Source organism: Bombina bombina, chromosome 4 (genome assembly GCF_027579735.1).
Source record: "Bombina bombina isolate aBomBom1 chromosome 4, aBomBom1.pri, whole genome shotgun sequence".
Taxonomy (NCBI): Eukaryota; Metazoa; Chordata; class Amphibia; order Anura; family Bombinatoridae; genus Bombina; species Bombina bombina.
Genome location: NC_069502.1, coordinates 150985130 through 151004023, shown reverse-complemented (window position 1 = coordinate 151004023; position 18894 = coordinate 150985130). Strand labels below are relative to the sequence as shown.

The window sequence follows — 18894 nt, the reverse complement described above, 5'->3', positions numbered from 1 at the left end:
TTATTGGTAATCTAGCCTCTTGAGATTTCCAAACCCCTTGTGCTCTCAGAGGTCCCCAAACAGCTCCCCAACCTGAAAGACTCATATCTGTTGTGATTACAGTCCAGGTTGGACGAACAAAAGAAGCCCCTTGAACTAAACGATGGTGATCTATCCACCATGTCAGAGAGTGTCGTACATTGATTCAGCATACAAAGCTGTAGAGGTCTCATGTGAAAACGAGCAAAGGGGATCGCGTCCGATGCTGCAGTCATGAGACCTAAAACTTCCATGCACATAGCCACTAAAGGGAATGACTGAGACTGAAGGTGCCGGCAGGCTGCAACCAATTTTAAACGTCTCTTGTCTGTTAGAGACAGAGTCATGGACACTGAATCTATTTGGAAGCCTAAATAGGTGACCCTTGTCTGAGGAATCAAGAAACTTTTGGTAAATTGATCCTCCAACCATGTTTCCAAAGAAACAACATTAGTTGATTTGTGTGAGATTCTGCAGTACGCAAAGACTGAGCTAGTACCAAGATATCATCCAAATAAGGAAACACTGCAATACCCTGTTCTCTGATTACTGAGAGTAGGGCACCCAGAACCTATGAAAAGATTCTTGGAGCTGTTGCTAGGCAAAATGGAAGAGCAACAAATTGGTAATGCTTGTTTAGAAAAGAGAATCTCAGAAACTGATAATGTTCTGGATGAATCGGAATATGAAGGTATGCATCCTGCAAGTCTATTGTGGACATATAATGTCCTTGCTGAACAAAAGGCAGAATAGTCATTATAGTCACCATCATGAAAGTTGGTACTCTTGCATAACGATTCAAAATTTTTAGATCCAGAACTGGTCTGAATAAATTTTCCTTCTTTGGTACAATGAATAGATTTGAATAAAACCCCAAACCTTGTTCCTGAGGAGGAACTGGCATGATTACCCCTGAAGACTCCAGGTCTGAAACACACTTCAGGAAAGCCTGAACTTTTACTGGATTTACTGGGATACGTGAAAGAAAAAAATCTTCTCACAGATGGTCTTACTCGGAATCCTATTCGATACCCTTGAGAAACAATGCTCTGAAACCATTGATTTTGGACAGATTTTATCCAAATATCTTTGAAAAACCTTAATCTGCCCCCTACCATCTGAGCTGGAATGAGGGCCGCACCTTCATACGGACTTAGGGGCTGACTTTGGTTTCCTAAATGGCTTGGATTTATTCCAATTTGAGGAAGGCTTCGAAATGGAAGCAGACTCCTTGGGGGGAAGATTGAGTTTTTGTTCCTTATTCTGACGAAAGGAACGAAAACGGTTAGAAGCCTTAGATTTACCCTTAGGTTTTTAATCCTGAGGCAGAAAAACTCCCTTCCCCCAGTGACAGTTGAAATAATAGAATCCAACTGAGAACCAAATAAATTAATACCTTGGAAAGAAAGAGATAGTAATCTATCTATCATATCAGCATTCCAAGATTTAAGCCACAAAGCTCTTCTAGCTAAAATAGCTAAAGACATGGATCTAACATCAATTTTGATAATATCAAAAATTGCATCACAATAAAATGATTAGCATATTGCAATAGGCGAATAATGCTACATAAGTTAGAATCCAATTCCTGTTGCGCTAAATTCTCCAACCAGAAGGTTGATGCAGCCGCAACATCAGCCAAAGAAATTGCTGGTCTGAGAAGATGACCTGAATATAAATAGGTCTTCCTTAGATAAGATTCAAGCTTCCTATCTAAAGGATCCTTAAAAGGAAGTACTATCTTCCATAGGAATAGTGGTATGTTTAGCAAGAGTAGAAATAGCCCCCATCAACTTTGGGGATTTTTTCCCAAAACTCTATAGATTTTGCTGGTAAAGGATACAATTTTTTAAACCTTGAAGAAGGAATAAAAGAAGTACCTGGCTTATTCCATTCCCTAGAAATCATGTCAGAAATAGCCTCAGGAATAGGAAAAACCCCTGGAGAAACCACAGGAGGTTTAAAAACACCATTTAAACGTTATTATTAGACTGAACGTCAATAGGACTGGTTACCTCAATATCCAAAATTATTAACACTTCTTTTAATAAAGAACGCATATACTCTATTTTAAATAAATAAGTAGATTTGTCAGTGTCAATGTCTGAGGAAGGATCTTCTGTATCAGATAGATCCTCATCAGAAGAGGATAAATTATGTTGTTGGTCATTTGAAATTTCATCAACTAAATGAGAAGTTTTAAAAGACCTTTATGTATATTAGAAGGTGGAAATGCAGACAAAGCCTTCAAAATAGAATCAGAAACAAATTCTTTAAAATTTACAGGTATATCATGCACATTAGAAGTTGAAGAAACTACAACTGGCAATGTGCTATTACTGATGGATACACTAACTGCATGTAAAAGTTTATCATGACAACTATTACAAATGACATCCGGCAAAATAATTTCAACAATTTTACAACAAATGCACTTAGCTTTGGTAGGACCGATGTCAAGCAGCAATGTTCCAGCAGAAACTTCTGAGGCAGGATCCGAAAAAGACATCTTGCAAAATGTAAGAGAAAAAACATAAAAAGCTAAATTATCTATTTCCTTATATGACAGTTTCAGGAATGGGAAAAAAAGCAAACAGCATAGGCCTCTGATAGAGAAAAAATCAAGAGGCAAACATCAATGGGGTATTGAAATAATGAAAAAGTTTGGCGCCAAGTATGACGCACAACGTAACGTAAACTTTTTGGCACCCAAAATAACCGGAAATGACACACTTGCGTCACTAATGACTCAACCGTGTGAAAGGTCTCGGTGTCAAGTATTACGCCGGAAATGACGAAGTTGCGTCAGACGTTTTTCCGCGCTAAAAATATTTTCGCGCCAAGAATGACGCAATAAAGTTTAGCATTTGACGCACCCGCGGGCCTAATGTCACCCGCAATTTGCAAGAAGTAGTCAATTGAAAAAAGACTAAACCCCAGGTAAGAATTTTTTTTCATAAAAGATGTTTATATTACCCAAATATGAAACTGACAGTCTGCAGAAGGAAATACATGAACCTGACTCATGGCAAATATAAGTACAATACATATATTTAGAACTTTCTATAAATGCATAAAGTGCCAAACCATAGCTGAGGTGTCTTAAGAAATAAAAACATACTCACCAAAAGACACCCATCCACATATAGCAGATAGCCAAACCAGTACAGAAACAGTTATCAGTAGAGGTAATGGTAAATTGAGAGTATATCGTCGATCTGAAAAGGGAGGTAGGAGATGAATCTCTACGACCGATAACAGAGAACCCATCAAATAAACCCTGGTTAGGGAAATCATCGTATTCAATAAGTGATACTCCCTTCACGTCCCTCTGACATTCAATGTACTCTGAGAGGAATCAGGCTTCAACAATGCTGAGAAGCGCATATCAACATAGAAATCTTAGCACAAACTTACTTCACCACCTCCATAGGAGGCAAAGTTCGTAAAAACTGAATTGTGGGTGTGGTGAGGGGTGTATTTATAGGCATTTTGAGGTTTGGGAAACTTTGCCCCTCCTGGTAGGATTGTATATCCCATATGTCACTAGCTCATGGACTCTTGCCAATTACATGAAAGAAAGCAGATAAAGCCGCAGACACCGCATTAGATATATCTGTGCAGCAAAATCTACTGGCAAATACACGCCTCCAGGAGGCTGAGAGGAACCGCAGGGCACTGTATGTAATGCCATTGCGGCTTGGGATGTTTGAGGAGAAAGCTGCGACATATCCTGAACAGCATTATCCTGAGGGACAATATGCTCAGAAGGGAGTAATTTATCTTTAAATGTTAGGGTCCTAGCTAAACATGAGGAACAAAATTGCATAGGCAAAACAATTTGGGCCTCTAAACATAATAAACATTTATCAAGTGAAACCGACTCCTGTTCAGTGTCCATGGCTAAGATAGAGCCCCAAATAAATAATGACCAAAAAATTGAAAAGTTAACGGTCGCTTTAAGAAGCTAATTAAGAGCAAAAATACACCTCTACACCTCAGCCAGAATGAGGTGTCCTACCATAACCGCTAGCTGCAGAATTAAAACAAATGAAGAGCTTTGACGAGGTCCCCACAGAGGCCACAGATGAAGACAGGGAATGACACCGCTCCGCTCAGCGTACAAGCAGAAGAGTGGGCTATCACTTGAGCGGCAGCACAAGAAACTGTGCAACAAGCAAAAACACGCAAATGTTTCTCTGCAGACTAACAGTTACGATCCCAATATTAATTTTAAAAAAAGTACAAAAACACTGTCAAACACTTTCTCTTAGCATTTCTCATAAAGAAATCCTTCTGTCTCCTGGCCCAGAGGAACCGTCCCACAAAAAAATAGAGGAAGTGTTAACCTCTTAGTCTCCTTCACATACTAATAGTGCCTGCACACTGCCCAAATAAATCCTTAAGAATTGAATAAGTCCCATTTTATTTAATTATTTTTTAAAATAGTGCAAGATAAATTCCTGAAAGTGCAAGTCTCCAATACCTAGAAGACAAAAGCACTTACCTGCATATCCAGCTGTCGGGCAGGAAGACAGCTTACAAGGCGCGAAAGGATACATACTCATATCAGAGACTTGTAGAAAAAGAAAGAACAGAGTAACCAACTCTGGCTTTCTATAACAAGGGTAGCAACAATGCTAGAAACAAAGCAAGGACAACCTCACCACCACCTAACTGCTAAAAGCCACCACTACTCTTACTAAAGAGATTGACGTGGACACAGCTAAACCTCAATCCTTGCTTGCAGGGAAAAATACCCATAAAAGGATTAAATATCTTCAGACACCAACTTTGAACGTCCTCCATTGACAGAAGCAAATAGAATGACTGGGGGTTATGGGTAAGGGAAGTGACACTGAACAGCTCTGCTGGGGTGCTCTTTGCCTCATCTTGCTGGCCAGAAGTGAATATCCCACTAGTAATTGGAATGACAACGTGGACTCTCCATGTCATAGGAAAGAAAAACAAATTTTTTATGCTTACTTGATAAATGTATTTCTTTCCGGATATGGGGAGTCCATGGCTTGAGTAATTACTTTTGGGAATATCACTCCTGGCCAGCAGGAGGAGGCAAAGAGCACCACAGTTAAACTGCCTAGTATCACTCCCTTACCCACAACCCCAAGTCAATCGACCAAAGAGAAATGGAGAAAAATGAGTAACACAAGGTGTAGAGGTGCCTAAGGTTATAGTCAAAAGAACAACAGTCTTAAAATAAAGGGTGGGGCCGTCGACTCACCATATCCGGACATAAATAAATTTATCAGGTAAGCATAAATTTTGTTTTTCTTTCCTAAGATATTGTGAGTCCACGGCTTGAGTAATTACTGTCGGGAACCAATACCCAAGCTAGAGGACATGGATAAAGTCAGTCCTAAAACAGATGGCACCACAGCTTGAAGAACCTTTCTCTAAAAAGAAGACTCAGTCGAGGCAAAAATATCAAATTTGGAAAATTTGGAAAAAGGATGTAGAGAAAACAAAGTTGCAGTCTTGCAAATTTGTTCCACAGAAGCTTCATTTTTGAAAGCCCAAGAAGAGAAAACAGCTCTTGTGGAATGAGCCGTAATTCTCTTTTAAGAGGCTGCTATCCAGCAGTCTCATAAGCCAAACAAATTATACTTTGCAACCAAAAAGAAAGAGAAGTAGCAGTAGCTTTCTGACCTTTACATTTCCCAGAGAAACAGACAAAGAGGGCAGAGGCCTGGCGAAAATCCTCATTTGCCTGTAAGTAGAATTTAAGAACACGTACAACATCCAAATTGTGTAATAAACGTTCTTTGAAAAAACAGAATTTATGTTTACCTGATAAATTTCTTTCTCATACGGTGTATCTGGTCCACGGCTTCATCCTTACTTGTGGGATATTCTCAATCCCTACAGGAAGTGGCAAAGAGAGCACACAGCAAAGCTGTCCATATAGCTCCCCTCAGGCTCCGCCCCCCCAGTCATTCGACCGACGGTTAAGAGAAAAAGGAGAACCATAGGGTGCAGTGGTGACTGTAGTTTATAAAAATAAATTTAAACCTGACTAAAATGCCAGGGTGGGCCGTGGACCGGATACACCGTAGGAGAAAGAAATTTATCAAGTAAACATAAATTCTGTTTTCTCCTACATTGGTGTATCCGGTCCACGGCTTCATCCTTACTTGTGGGAACCAATACCAAAGCTTTAGGACACGGATGAAGGGAGGGAACAAGTCAGGTAACCTAAACGGAAGGCACCACGGCTTGCAAAACCTTTCTCCCAAAAATAGCCTCCGAAGAAGCAAAAGTATCGAATTTGTAAAATTTGGCAAATGTATGCAGTGAAGACCAAGTCGCTGCCTTACAGATCTGTTCAACAGAAGCCTCATTCTTGAAAGCCAAAGTGGAAGCCACAGCTCTAGTAGAGTGAGCTGTAATTCGTCAGGAGGCTGCCTTCCAGCAGTCTCATAAGCCAACTGGATGATGCTTTTCAGCCAGAAAGACAGAGAGGTCGCAGTCGCCTTTTGACCTCTCCTCTTACCAGAATAGACAAAATCTTTAGTTGCTTTTAGGTAAAACTTCAAAGCACGAACCACATCGAGATTGTGTAACAGACGTTCCTTGTTAGAAGCTGGGTTAGGACACAGAGAAGGAACAACTATTTCCTGGTTAATATTCTTATTGGAAACCACTTTTGGAAGAAAAACAGGTTTGGTACGTAAAACGACCTTATCTGTATGAAACACCAGATAGGGTGAATTACACTGCAAAGCAGACAATTCAGAAACTCTTCTAGCGGAAGAGATAGCAACCAAAAACAAACTTTCCAAGATAGTAACTTAATATCTATGGAATGTAGAGGTTCAAACGGAACCCCCTGAAGAACTGAAAGAACTAGATTTAGACTCCATGGAGGAGCCACAGGTCTGTAGACAGGCTTGATTCTGACTAAAGCCTGCACAAACTCCTGAACATCTGGCATTGCTGCCAGACGTTTGTGCAACAAAACAGACAGAGCTGATATCTGTCCTTTTAAGGAACTAGCTGACAAACCTTTCTCCAGTCCTTCTTGGAGAGACGCTAAAATCCTTGGAATCCTAATCTTACTCCATGAGTAACCCTTGGATTCGCACCAACAAAGATATTTCCGCCATATCTTATGGTAAATTTTCCTAGTGACCGGCTTTCTAGCCTGAATCAGGGTATCTATAACTGAATCCGAAAACCCACGCTTAGCTAGAATCAAGCGTTCAATCTCCAAGCAGTCAGTTGCAGAGAGACTAGGTTTGGATGTACGAATGGACCTTGAATTAGAAGGTCCTGCCTCAAAGGTAGCTTCCATGGTGGAACCGATGACATATTCACCAGGTCTGCATACCAGGTCCTGCGTGGCCACGCAGGAGGTATCAGAATTACCGAAGCCTTCTCCTGTTTGATCCTGGCTACTAGCCGTGGGAGAAGAGGAAACGGTGGAAAGACATAAGCTAGATTGAACGACCAAGGCGCTGCTAAGGCATCTACCAGTGTCGCCTTGGGATCCCTGGACCTGGACCCATAACATGGAACTTTTGAGTTCTGACGTGACGCCATCAGATCCAGATCCGGAATGCCCCATAGTTGAGTTAACTGGGCAAAAACCTCTGGGTGAAGTTCCCACTCCCCCGGATGGAAAGTCTGACGACTCAGATAATCCGCTTCCCAGTTGTCCACTCCTGGGATGTGAATTGCTGATAGATGGCAGGAGCGATCCTCTGCCCATTTGATGATCTTGGATACCTCTCTCATCGCCAGGGAACTCTTCGTTCCCCCCTGATGATTGATGTACGCTACAGTCGTCATGTTGTCCGACTGAAATCTGATGAATCTGGCCTCCGCTAGTTGAGGCCATGCCTGGAGCGCATTGAATATCACTCTCAATTCCAATATGTTTATCGGGAGAAGAGATTCTTCCCGAGACCATAGACCCTGAGCCTTCAGGGACTCCCAGACCGCGCCCCAGCCCAAAAGACTGGCGTCGGTCGTGACGATGATCCACTCCGGTCTGCGGAAACTCATTCCCTGAGACAGGTGATCTAGAGACAGCCACAAGAGGAGTGAGTCTCTGGTTTTCTGGTCCATTTGAATCTGGGGAGACAAGTCTGCATAATCCCCATTCCACTGTTTGAGCATGCACAGTTGCAATGGTCTTAAATGAATTCGAGCAAAAGGAACCACGTCCATTGCCGCAACCATTAGTCCTATTACCTCCATGCACTGAGCTATGGAGGGCTGAGGAATGGATTGAAGAACTCGACAAGCGTTCAGAAGCTTTAACTTCCTGACCTCTGTCAGAAAGATCTTCATTTCTACGGAGTCTATTATCGTTCTCAGAAAGGGAACCCTTGTGGACGGGGAACTTTTTTCTATGTTCACCTTCCACCCGTGAGATCTGAGAAAGGCTAAAACAATGTCTGTATGATCCCTTGCTTTGGGAAGGGACGACGCTTGTATTAGAATGTCGTCTAGGTAAGGTGCTACTGCAATGCCCCTCTGCCTTAGCACCGCTAGAAGGGACCCTAGCACCTTTGTGAAAATTCTGGGAGCAGTGGCTAAACCGAACGGAAGAGCCACAAACTGGTAATGTTTGTCCAGAAAGGCGAACCTCAGGAACTGATGGTGATGTTTGTGGATAGGAATATGCAGGTACGCATCCTTTAAGTCCACGGTAGTCATGTATTGACCCTCCTGGATCGTTGGTAAAATTGTCCGAATGGTTTCCATTTTGAATGATGGAACTCTGAGGAATTTGTTTAGAATTTTTAAGTCCAGAATTGGCCTGAAAGTTCCTTCTTTTTTGGGAACTACAAACAGGTTTGAGTAAAAACCCAGTCCTTGTTCCGCTGTTGGAACTGGGTGTATCACTCCCATCTTTAATAGGTCTTCTACGCAACGTAAGAATGCCTGTCTCTTTATCTGGTCTAAAGATAAGCGAGACTTGAACTCTAGAAGATACCCCTGAGAAACAATTTCTAGTGCCCAGGGGTCCGGAACATCTCTTGCCCAAGCCTGAGCAAAGAGAGAAAGTCTGCCCCCTACTAGATCCGGTCCCGGATCGGGGGCTACCCCTTTCATGCTGTCTTGGTAGCAGCAGCAGGCTTCTTGGCCTGTTTGCCCTTGTTCCAGCCTTGCAATGGCTTCCATGCTGGTTTGGGCTGGGATGCGTTACCCTCTTGCCTAGTGGCTGTAGAGGTGGAAGTCGGTCCGTTCCTGAAATTGCGAAAGGAACGAAAATTAGACTTATTTTTAGCCTTGAAAGGTCTATCCTGTGGAAGGGCATGGCCCTTTCCCCCAGTGATATCTGAAATAATTTCCTTCAACTCTGGCCCAAATAGGGTCTTACCCTTGAAAGGAATATTAAGTAATTTTGTTTTGGACGACACATCCGCCGACCAAGACTTTAACCAAAGCGCTCTGCGCACCACAATTGCAAAACCAGAATTTTTCGCCGCTAATTTAGCTAACTGGAAAGCGGCGTCTGTAATGAAAGAATTAGCCAACTTCAGGGCGTGAATTCTGTCCATGACTTCATCATAAGGAGTCTCCTTTTGGAGCGAGTTTTCTAGTTCCTCAAACCAAAAAGCCGCTGCAGTGGTTACAGGAATAATGCAAGAAATTGGTTGAAGAAAACCCTGTTGAACAAAGATTTTCTTAAGTAAACCTAATTTTTTATCCATAGGATCTTTGAAAGCGCAACTGTCTTCTATTGGTATAGTCGTGCGCTTAGCTAGCGTTGAAACTGCCCCCTCTACCTTAGGGACCGTCTGCCATGCGTCCCTTCTAGGGTCAACAATTGGGAACATTTTCTTAAATATAGGAGGGGGAACAAAGGGTACACCTGGCTTCTCCCACTCCTTAGTCACGATATCCGCCACCCTCTTAGGTATCGGAAATGCATCAGTGTGTACTGGGACCTCTAAGAATTTGTCCATTTTACACAATTTTTCAGGGATCACAATCAAGTGTAGCTAGGACCTCCTTAAGTAGGGCGCGGAGGTGTTCTAGCTTAAATTTAAATGCTATGGCATCAGGCTCTGCCTGCTGAGAAACTTTCCCTGTGTCAGAAATTTCTCCCTCAGACAGGCCAAGTCAGATTGATGTGAGGGCACTACAGATAAATTATCCTCTGCGTCAGCTTGCTCATTTTCTGTGTTTAAAACTGAGCAATCACGCTTCCTAGGAAAAGCTGGCAGTTTGGATAAAAATGCTGAGAGAGAATTATCCATTACTGCCGCTAAGTGTTGCATAGTAAACGCAATTGGTGCGTTAGATGTACTGGGCATCGCTTGCGGGGGCATAGCTGGTGTTGACACAGAAGGGGAGGATAGCGAGCTATCTTCACACCCTTCAGCTAAAGAATCATCTTGGGCTATATCTTTAAGTGTAATTGTACGGTCCTTAAGCTGTTTGGGCGCTATAGCACATTTCACACATAAATTTAATGGGGGAACCACCTTGGCCTTTGAACATAGTAACTTCAATGCAATAAAATTTATTTTTGACAAAAACGTTACTGTCTCTTTAAATAATAAAAGTGCACACTTTATTACTGAAACATCAAAAAACCATCAAAAACACATCCGATTTTTATGAAATTTTCACCACAGTGTCATAATGCTTTGAAAAGGTTGCACACAAATTTTCAGACCAATTAACCCCTTAATGCCCAAACCGGAGCTAATAACAGCAGTTAACCGGTTAACACACTACAGTACTCTGCCACAGCTTACCCTGTGGCTTTTACCTTCCTTAGGGTTATTTTGGTAAGAATATAAGCCTCCCTGGAGCCCTTCCTGATGCCTCCAGACTCCCCACGTGAAGCTGCATGAACTGGCTAGTCAAAACATGTGCACAATTGAGGCGCGAAAATGAGGCTTCCTTCCTCTGCATACCAGAGTGGAGGGGCCTTTCTGACTAGATTAGGTGTCCAACTAAGTGCCAGGCGCAAATTAATCCCCAAAAGTGTTTTAAGTTGATAAAAAAAACAGAATTTATGTTTACCTGATAAATTACTTTCTCCAACGGTGTGTCCGGTCCACGGCGTCATCCTTACTTGTGGGATATTCTCTTCCCCAACAGGAAATGGCAAAGAGCCCAGCAAAGCTGGTCACATGATCCCTCCTAGGCTCCGCCTACCCCAGTCATTCGACCGACGTTAAGGAGGAATATTTGCATAGGAGAAACCATATGTTACCGTGGTGACTGTAGTTAAAGAAAATAAATTATCAGACCTGATTAAAAAAACCAGGGCGGGCCGTGGACCGGACACACCGTTGGAGAAAGTAATTTATCAGGTAAACATAAATTCTGTTTTCTCCAACATAGGTGTGTCCGGTCCACGGCGTCATCCTTACTTGTGGGAACCAATACCAAAGCTTTAGGACACGGATGAAGGGAGGGAGCAAATCAGGTCACCTAAATGGAAGGCACCACGGCTTGCAAAACCTTTCTCCCAAAAATAGCCTCAGAAGAAGCAAAAGTATCAAATTTGTAAAATTTAGAAAAAGTGTGCAGTGAAGACCAAGTCGCTGCCTTACATATCTGATCAACAGAAGCCTCGTTCTTGAAGGCCCATGTGGAAGCCACAGCCCTAGTGGAGTGAGCTGTGATTCTTTCAGGAGGCTGCCGTCCGGCAGTCTCATAAGCCAATCGGATAATGCTTTTAATCCAGAAGGAGAGAGAGGTAGAAGTTGCTTTTTGACCTCTCCGTTTACCAGAATAAACAACAAACAAAGACAAAGTTTGTCTGAAATCCTTAGTAGCTGCTAAGTAAAATTTGAGAGCACGAACTACATCCAAGTTGTGCAACAAACGTTCCTTCTTTGAAACTGGATTAGGACACAAAGAAGGCACAACTATCTCCTGGTTAATGTTTTTGTTAGAAACAACTTTTGGAAGAAAACCAGGTTTAGTACGCAAAACCACCTTATCTGCATGGAACACCAGATAAGGAGAAGAACACTGCAGAGCAGATAATTCTGAAACTCTTCTAGCAGAAGAAATTGCAACCAAAAACAAAACTTTCCAAGATAATAACTTAATATCAACGGAATGTAAGGGTTCAAACGGAACCCCCTGAAGAACTGAAAGAACTAGGTTGAGACTCCAAGGAGGAGTCAAAATTTTGTAAACAGGCTTGATTCTAACCAGAGCCTGAACAAAGGCTAGAACATCTGGCACAGCTGCCAGCTTTTTGTGAAGTAACACAGACAAGGCAGAAATCTGTCCCATCAAGGAACTTGCAGATAATCCTTTTTCCAATCCTTCTCGAAGGAAGGATAGACTCTTAGGAATCTTAACCTTGTCCCAAGGGAATCCTGCAGATTCACACCAACAGATATACCAAATTATGTGGTAATTTTTCTGGTTACAGGCTTTCAGGCCTGAACAAGAGTATTAATAACAGAATCTGAGAACCCTCGCTTTGATAAGATCAAGCGTTCAATCTCCAAGCAGTCAGCTGGAGTGGGTCGAACGGACCTAGAACAAGAAGGTCTCGTCTCAAAGGTAGCTTCCATGGTGGAGCCGATGACATATTCACCAGATCTGCATACCAAGTCCTGCGTGGCCACGCAGGAGCTATCAAAATCACCGACGCCCTCTCCTGATTGATCCTGGCTACCAGCCTGGGGATGAGAGGAAACGGCGGGAACACATAAGCTAGTTTGAAGGTCCAAGGTGCTACTAGTGCATCCACTAGAGCCGCCTTGGGATCCCTGGATCTGTACCCGTAGTAAGGAACTCTGAAGTTCTGACGAGAGGCCATCAGATCCATGTCTGGAATGCCCCACGGTTGAGTGACTTGGGCAAAGATTTCCGGATGGAGTTCCCACTCCCCCGGATGCAATGTCTGACGACTCAGAAAATCCGCTTCCCAATTTTCCACTCCTGGGATGTGGATAGCAGACAGGTGGCAGGAGTGAGACTCCGCCCATAGAATGATTTTGGTCACTTCTTCCATCGCTAGGGAACTCCTTGTTCCCCCCTGATGGTTGATGTATGAACTTGGCCCTCGCTAGCTGAGGCCAAGCTTTGAGAGCATTGAATATCGCTCTCAGTTCCAGAATATTTATCGGTAGAAGAGATTCTACCCGAGACCAAAGACCCTGAGCTTTCAGGGATCCCCAGACCGCGCCCCAGCCCCTCAGACTGGCGTCGGTCGTGACAATGACCCACTCTGGTCTGCGGAAGGTCATCCCTTGTGACAGGTTGTCCAGGGACAGCCACCAACGGAATGAGTCTCTGGTCCTCTGATTTACTTGTATCTTCGGAGACAAGTCTGAATAGTCCCCATTCCACTGACTGAGCATGAACAGTTGTAATGGTCTTAGATGAATGCGCACAAAAGGAACTATGTCCATTGCCGCTACCATCAAACCTATCACTTCCATGCACTGCGCTATGGAAGGAAGAGGAACGGAATGAAGTATCCGACAAGAGTCTAGAAGTTTTGTTTTTCTGGCTTCTGTCAGAAAAATCCTCATTTCTAAGGAGTCTATTATAGTTCCCAAGAAGGGAACCCTCGTTGACGGAGATAGAGAACTCTTTTCCACGTTCACTTTCCATCCGTGAGATCTGAGAAAGGCCAGGACAATGTCCGTGTGAGCCTTTACTTGAGGAAGGGACGACGCTCGAATCAGAATGTCGTCCAAGTAAGGTACTACAGCAATGCCCCTTGGTCTTAGCACCGCCAGAAGGGACCCTAGTACCTATGAGAAAATCCTAGGAGCAGTGGCTAATCCGAAAGAAAACGCCACGAACTGGAAATGCTTGTCCAGGAATGCAAACCTTAGGAACCGATGATGTTCCTTGTGGATAGGAATATGTAGATACGCATCCTTGAAATCCACCTTGGTCATGAATTGACCTTCCTGGATGGAAGGAAGAAGTGTTCGAATGGTTTCCATCTTGAACGATGGAACCTTGAGAAACTTGTTCAAGATCTTGAGATCTAAGATTGGTCTGAACGTTCCCTCTTTTTTGGGAACTATGAACAGATTGGAGTAGAACCCCATCCCTTGTTCTCCTAATGGAACAGGATGAATCACTCCCATTTTTAGCAGGTCTTCTACCCAATGTAAGAATGCTTGTCTTCTTATGTGGTCTGAAGACAACTGAGACCTGTGGAACCTCCCCCTTGGAGGAAGCCCCTTGAACTCCAGAGAATAACCTTGGGAGACTATTTCTAGCGCCCAAGGATCCAGAACATCTCTTGCCCCAGCCTGAGCGAAGAGAGAGAGTCTGCCCCCCACCAGATCCGGTCCCGGATCGGGGGCCCGCATTTCATGCTGTCTTGGTAGCAGTGGCAGGTTTCCTGGCCTGCTTTCCTTTGTTCCAGCCTTGCATAGGTCTCCAGGCTGGATTGGCTTGAGAAGTATTACCTTCCTGCTTAGAGGACGTAGCCCTTGGGGCTGATCCGTTTCTGCGAAAGGGACGAAACTTAGGTTTATTTTTGGTCTTGAAAAGACCTATCCTGAGGAAGGGCGTGGCCCTTGCCCCCAGTGATATCAGAGATAATCTCTTTCAAGTCAGGGCCAAAGAGTGTTTTCCCCTTGAAAGGTATGTCAAGCAATTTGTTCTTGGAAGACGCATCCGCTGCCCAAGATTTTAACCAAAGCGCTCTGCGCCACAATAGCAAACCCAGAATTTTTTCGCCGCTAACCTAGCCAATTGCAAGGTGGCGTCTAGGGTGAAAGAATTAGCCAATTTAAGAGCACGAATTCTGTCCATAATCTCCTCATAAGAAGAAGAATTACTAATAATCGCCTTTCCTAGCTCATCAAACTAGAAACACGCGGCTGCAGTGACAGGGACAATGCATGCAATTGGTTGTAGAAGGGAACCTTGCTGAACAAACATCTTTAGCAGACCTTCTAATTTTTTATCCATAGGATCTTGGAAAGCACAACTATCTTCTATGGGTATAGTGGCGCGCTTGTGTAGAGTAGAAACCGCCCCCTCGACCTTGGGGACTGTCTGCCATCAGTCCTTTCTGGGGTCGACTATAGGAAAACAATTTTATAAATATGGGGGGAGGTACTAAAGGTATACCGGGCCTGTCCCATTCTTTACTAACAATGTACGCCACCCGCTTGGATATAGGAAAAGCTTCGGGGGGCCCCGGGGCCTCTAAGAACTTTTCCATTTTACATAGTGGTTCTGGAATGACCAGATAATCACAATCATCCAAATTGGATAACACCTCCTTAAGCAGAGCGCGGAGATGTTCCAACTTAAATTTAAAAGTAATCACATCAGGTTCAGCTTGTTGAGAAATGTTTCCTGAATCTGAAATTTCTCCCTCAGACAAAACCTCCCTGGCCCCCTCAGACTGGTGTAGGGGCCCTTCAGAAACCATATCATCAGCGTTCTCATGCTCTACAGAATTTTCTAAAACAGAGCAGTCGCGCTTTCGCTGATAAGTGGGCATATTGGCTAAAATGTTTTTGATAGAATTATCCATTACAGCCGTTAAATGTTGCATAGTAAGGAGTATTGGCGCACTAGATGTACTAGGGGCCTCCTGTATGGGCAAGACTGGTGTAGACGAAGGAGGGGATGATGCAGTACCATGCATACTCCCCTCACTTGAGGAATCATCTTGGGCATCATTTTTACTAAATTTTTTTATGACATAAAATACATATAGTTAAATGAGAAGGAACCTTGGTTTCCCCACAGTCAGAACACAATCTATCTGGTAGTTCAGACATGTTAAACAGGCATAAACTTGATAACAAAGCACAAAAAACGTTTTAAAATAAAACCGTTACTGTCACTTTAAATTTTAAACTAAACACACTTTATTACTGCAATTGCGAAAAAGTATGAAGGAATTGTTCAAAATTCACCAAAATTTCACCACAGTGTCTTAAAGCCTTAAAAGTATTGCACACCAAATTTGGAAGCTTTAACCCTTAAAATAACGGAACCGGAGCCGTTTTTATATTTAACCCCTTTACAGTCCCTGGAATCTGCTTTGCTGAGACCCAACCAAGCCCAAAGGGGAATACGATACCAAATGATGCCTTCAGAAAGACTTTTCTATGTATCAGAGCTCCACACACATGCAGCTGCATGCCATTGTTCTCAAAAACAAGTGCGCCATACCGGCGCGAAAATGAGGCTCTGACAATGATTAGGGAAAGTCCCTAAAGAATAAGGTGTCTAAAACAGTGCCTGCCGATATAATCTTATCAAAATACCCAGATTAAATGATTCCTCAAGGCTAAATATGTGTTAATAATGAATCGATTTAGCCCAGAAAAAGTCTACAGTCTTAATAAGCCCTTGTGAAGCCCTTATTTACTATCTTAATAAACATGGCTTACCGGATCCCATAGGGAAAATGACAGCTTCCAGCATTACATCGTCTTGTTAGAATGTGTCATACCTCAAGCAGTAAGAGACTGCACCCTGTTCCCCCAACTGAAGTTAATTGCTCTCAACAGTCCTGTGTGGAACAGCCATGGATTTTAGTTACGGTGCTAAAATCATTTTCCTCATACAAACAGAAATCTTCATCTCTTTTCTGTTTCTGAGTAAATAGTACATACCAGCACTATTTTAAAATAACAAACTCTTGATTGAATAATAAAAACTACAGTTAAACACTAAAAAACTCTAAGCCATCTCCGTGGAGATGTTGCCTGTACAACGGCAAAGAGAATGACTGGGGTAGGCGGAGCCTAGGAGGGATCATGTGACCAGCTTTGCTGGGCTCTTTGCCATTTCCTGTTGGGGAAGAGAATATCCCACAAGTAAGGATGACGCCGTGGACCGGACACACCTATGTTGGAGAAACACCTATTTAAGTTGAAAACTTGCTAAAAAGCAATCGATTAGCCCACAATAGTGTCAACCAGCATAAGCCCTTAAAATAAGCCATCCTTTTATTGCTGAATCTAATAACAATGGCTTACCTATCCCAGAGGGAATTTCTGACAGTCTTCTAGCATTACTGGGTCTTGTTAGAAAAATGACTGATCATACCTGAAGCAGTTAAGCCTGCAAACTGTTCCCCCCAACTGATGTTATCTGGTTTCAACAGTCCTGCGTGGGAACAGCAATGGATTTTAGTTACTGGTGCTAAAATCATAGTCCTCTTAGCAGAAATCTTCTTCACTTTCTGCTGCAGAGTAAATAGTACAAGCCGGCACTATTTTAAAATAACAAACTCTTGATAGAAGAAATAAAAAACTACAACTAACACCACATACTCTTTACCACACCTGGAGAGATGCTACTAGTTAGAGCGGCAAAGAGAATGACTGGGGGGGGCCGAGCCTGAAGGGAGCTATATGGACAGCTTTGCTGTGTGCTCTTTGCCACTTCCTGTAGGGATTGAGAATATCCCACAAGTAAGGATGAAGCCGTGGACCGGATACACCAATGTAGGAGAAAAGAAGGATTAGGACACAGAGGGAACAACAATTTCCTGATTGATATTTTTATTAGAAACAACCTTAGGAAGGAAACTTAACTTAGTACGAAGAACCCCCTTATCGGCATGAACAATAAGATAAGGAGAATCACACTGCAGAGCTCAGAGTTCCGAGACTCTTCGAGCAGAAGAGATAGCAACAAGAAACAAAACCATCCAAGATAACAACTTCATGTCTATGGAATGCAACGGCTCAAATGCAGCCAGCTGTAAAACTTTAAGAACAAGGTTAAGACTCCAAGGAGGAAAAACAGACTTAAAGAAAGGCCCGATTTTGACCAAGGCCTGACAAAAAGATTGCACATCTGGCACACCCGCCAAACGTTTATGTAGAAAAACTGATCAAGCAGAAATCTGACCCTTTAGGGTACTGACTGACAATCCCTTCTCTAGGCCTTCCTGAAGAAAAGATACAATTCTAGGAATTCTAATTTTACTCCAAGAGTAGCCCTTGGACTCACACCAGTAAAGATATTTATGCCATATCTTATTGTAAATCTTTCTAGTAACAGACTTGCGAGCCTGAATCATGGTCTCAATGATCGACTCAGAAAAACCACATTTAGACAGAATTAAGCATTCAATCTCCAAGCAGTCAGCTTCAGAGAAATGAGATTTGGATGAAGGAAGGGACCCTGAATCAGGAGGTCCTTCCTCAGAGGTAGTCTCTAAGGAGTGAGAGAAGACATCTGCACTAGGTCTGAAAACCAGATCCTGTGAGGCCACGCAGGGGCTATTAGAATCACCGACACCCTCTCCTGTTTGATACGAGCAATGACTTGTGGAAGGAGAGCAAACGGAGGAAACAGGTATGCAAACCTGAAAACCCAAGGAACCGCCAGACCATCAGAACGCCCTGCGGATCTCTTGACCTTGAACCGTACCTTGGAAGCTTGGCGTTCTGACGGGACTCCATCAGATCCAACTCTGGCACCCCCCATTTGAGGACTAAGCTGGAAAACACCTCTGAATGGAGTTCCCACTCCCCGGGATGAAAATTCTGTCTGCTCAGAAAATCCGCTTCCCATTTGTCTACTCCTGGAATGTGGATGGCAGATAGACAGCAATTGTGGGTCTCTGCCCACTAAAGAATCCGAATAACCGCCTTCATGGCTAAGGAACTCAGAGTTCCTCCCTGGTGATTGATGTAAGCCACAGAGATTATGTTGTCTGACTGGAACATGATAAACTGGGCTGAGGAAAACCGAGGCCAAGCCAATAGAGCATTGTAAATCGCCCTCAACTCCAAGATGTTGATGGGAAGAGCAGACTCCTCCAAAGGCCCTGAGCTTTTTATGCGTTCCAGACTGCTCCACAGCCCAGCAGGCTGGTGTCCGTGGTCCCAGGAAGGTCTCCAAAAGCATGTGCCCTGAGACAGCTGTTCCTGAGAAATACACCACGTGGGAGAGTCCCTTGACGACTGATCT

The 18894-nt window shown here is 43.3% G+C and overlaps 1 protein-coding gene across 2 annotated transcripts in view; it reads right to left on the bottom strand.

Annotated features, from left to right (window-relative positions):
• CYRIA (CYFIP related Rac1 interactor A) overlaps positions 1 to 18894 on the bottom strand; it is a 369452-nt gene that overhangs the window by 213101 nt on the left and 137457 nt on the right. The gene's annotated exons all lie outside the window — the stretch shown is intronic.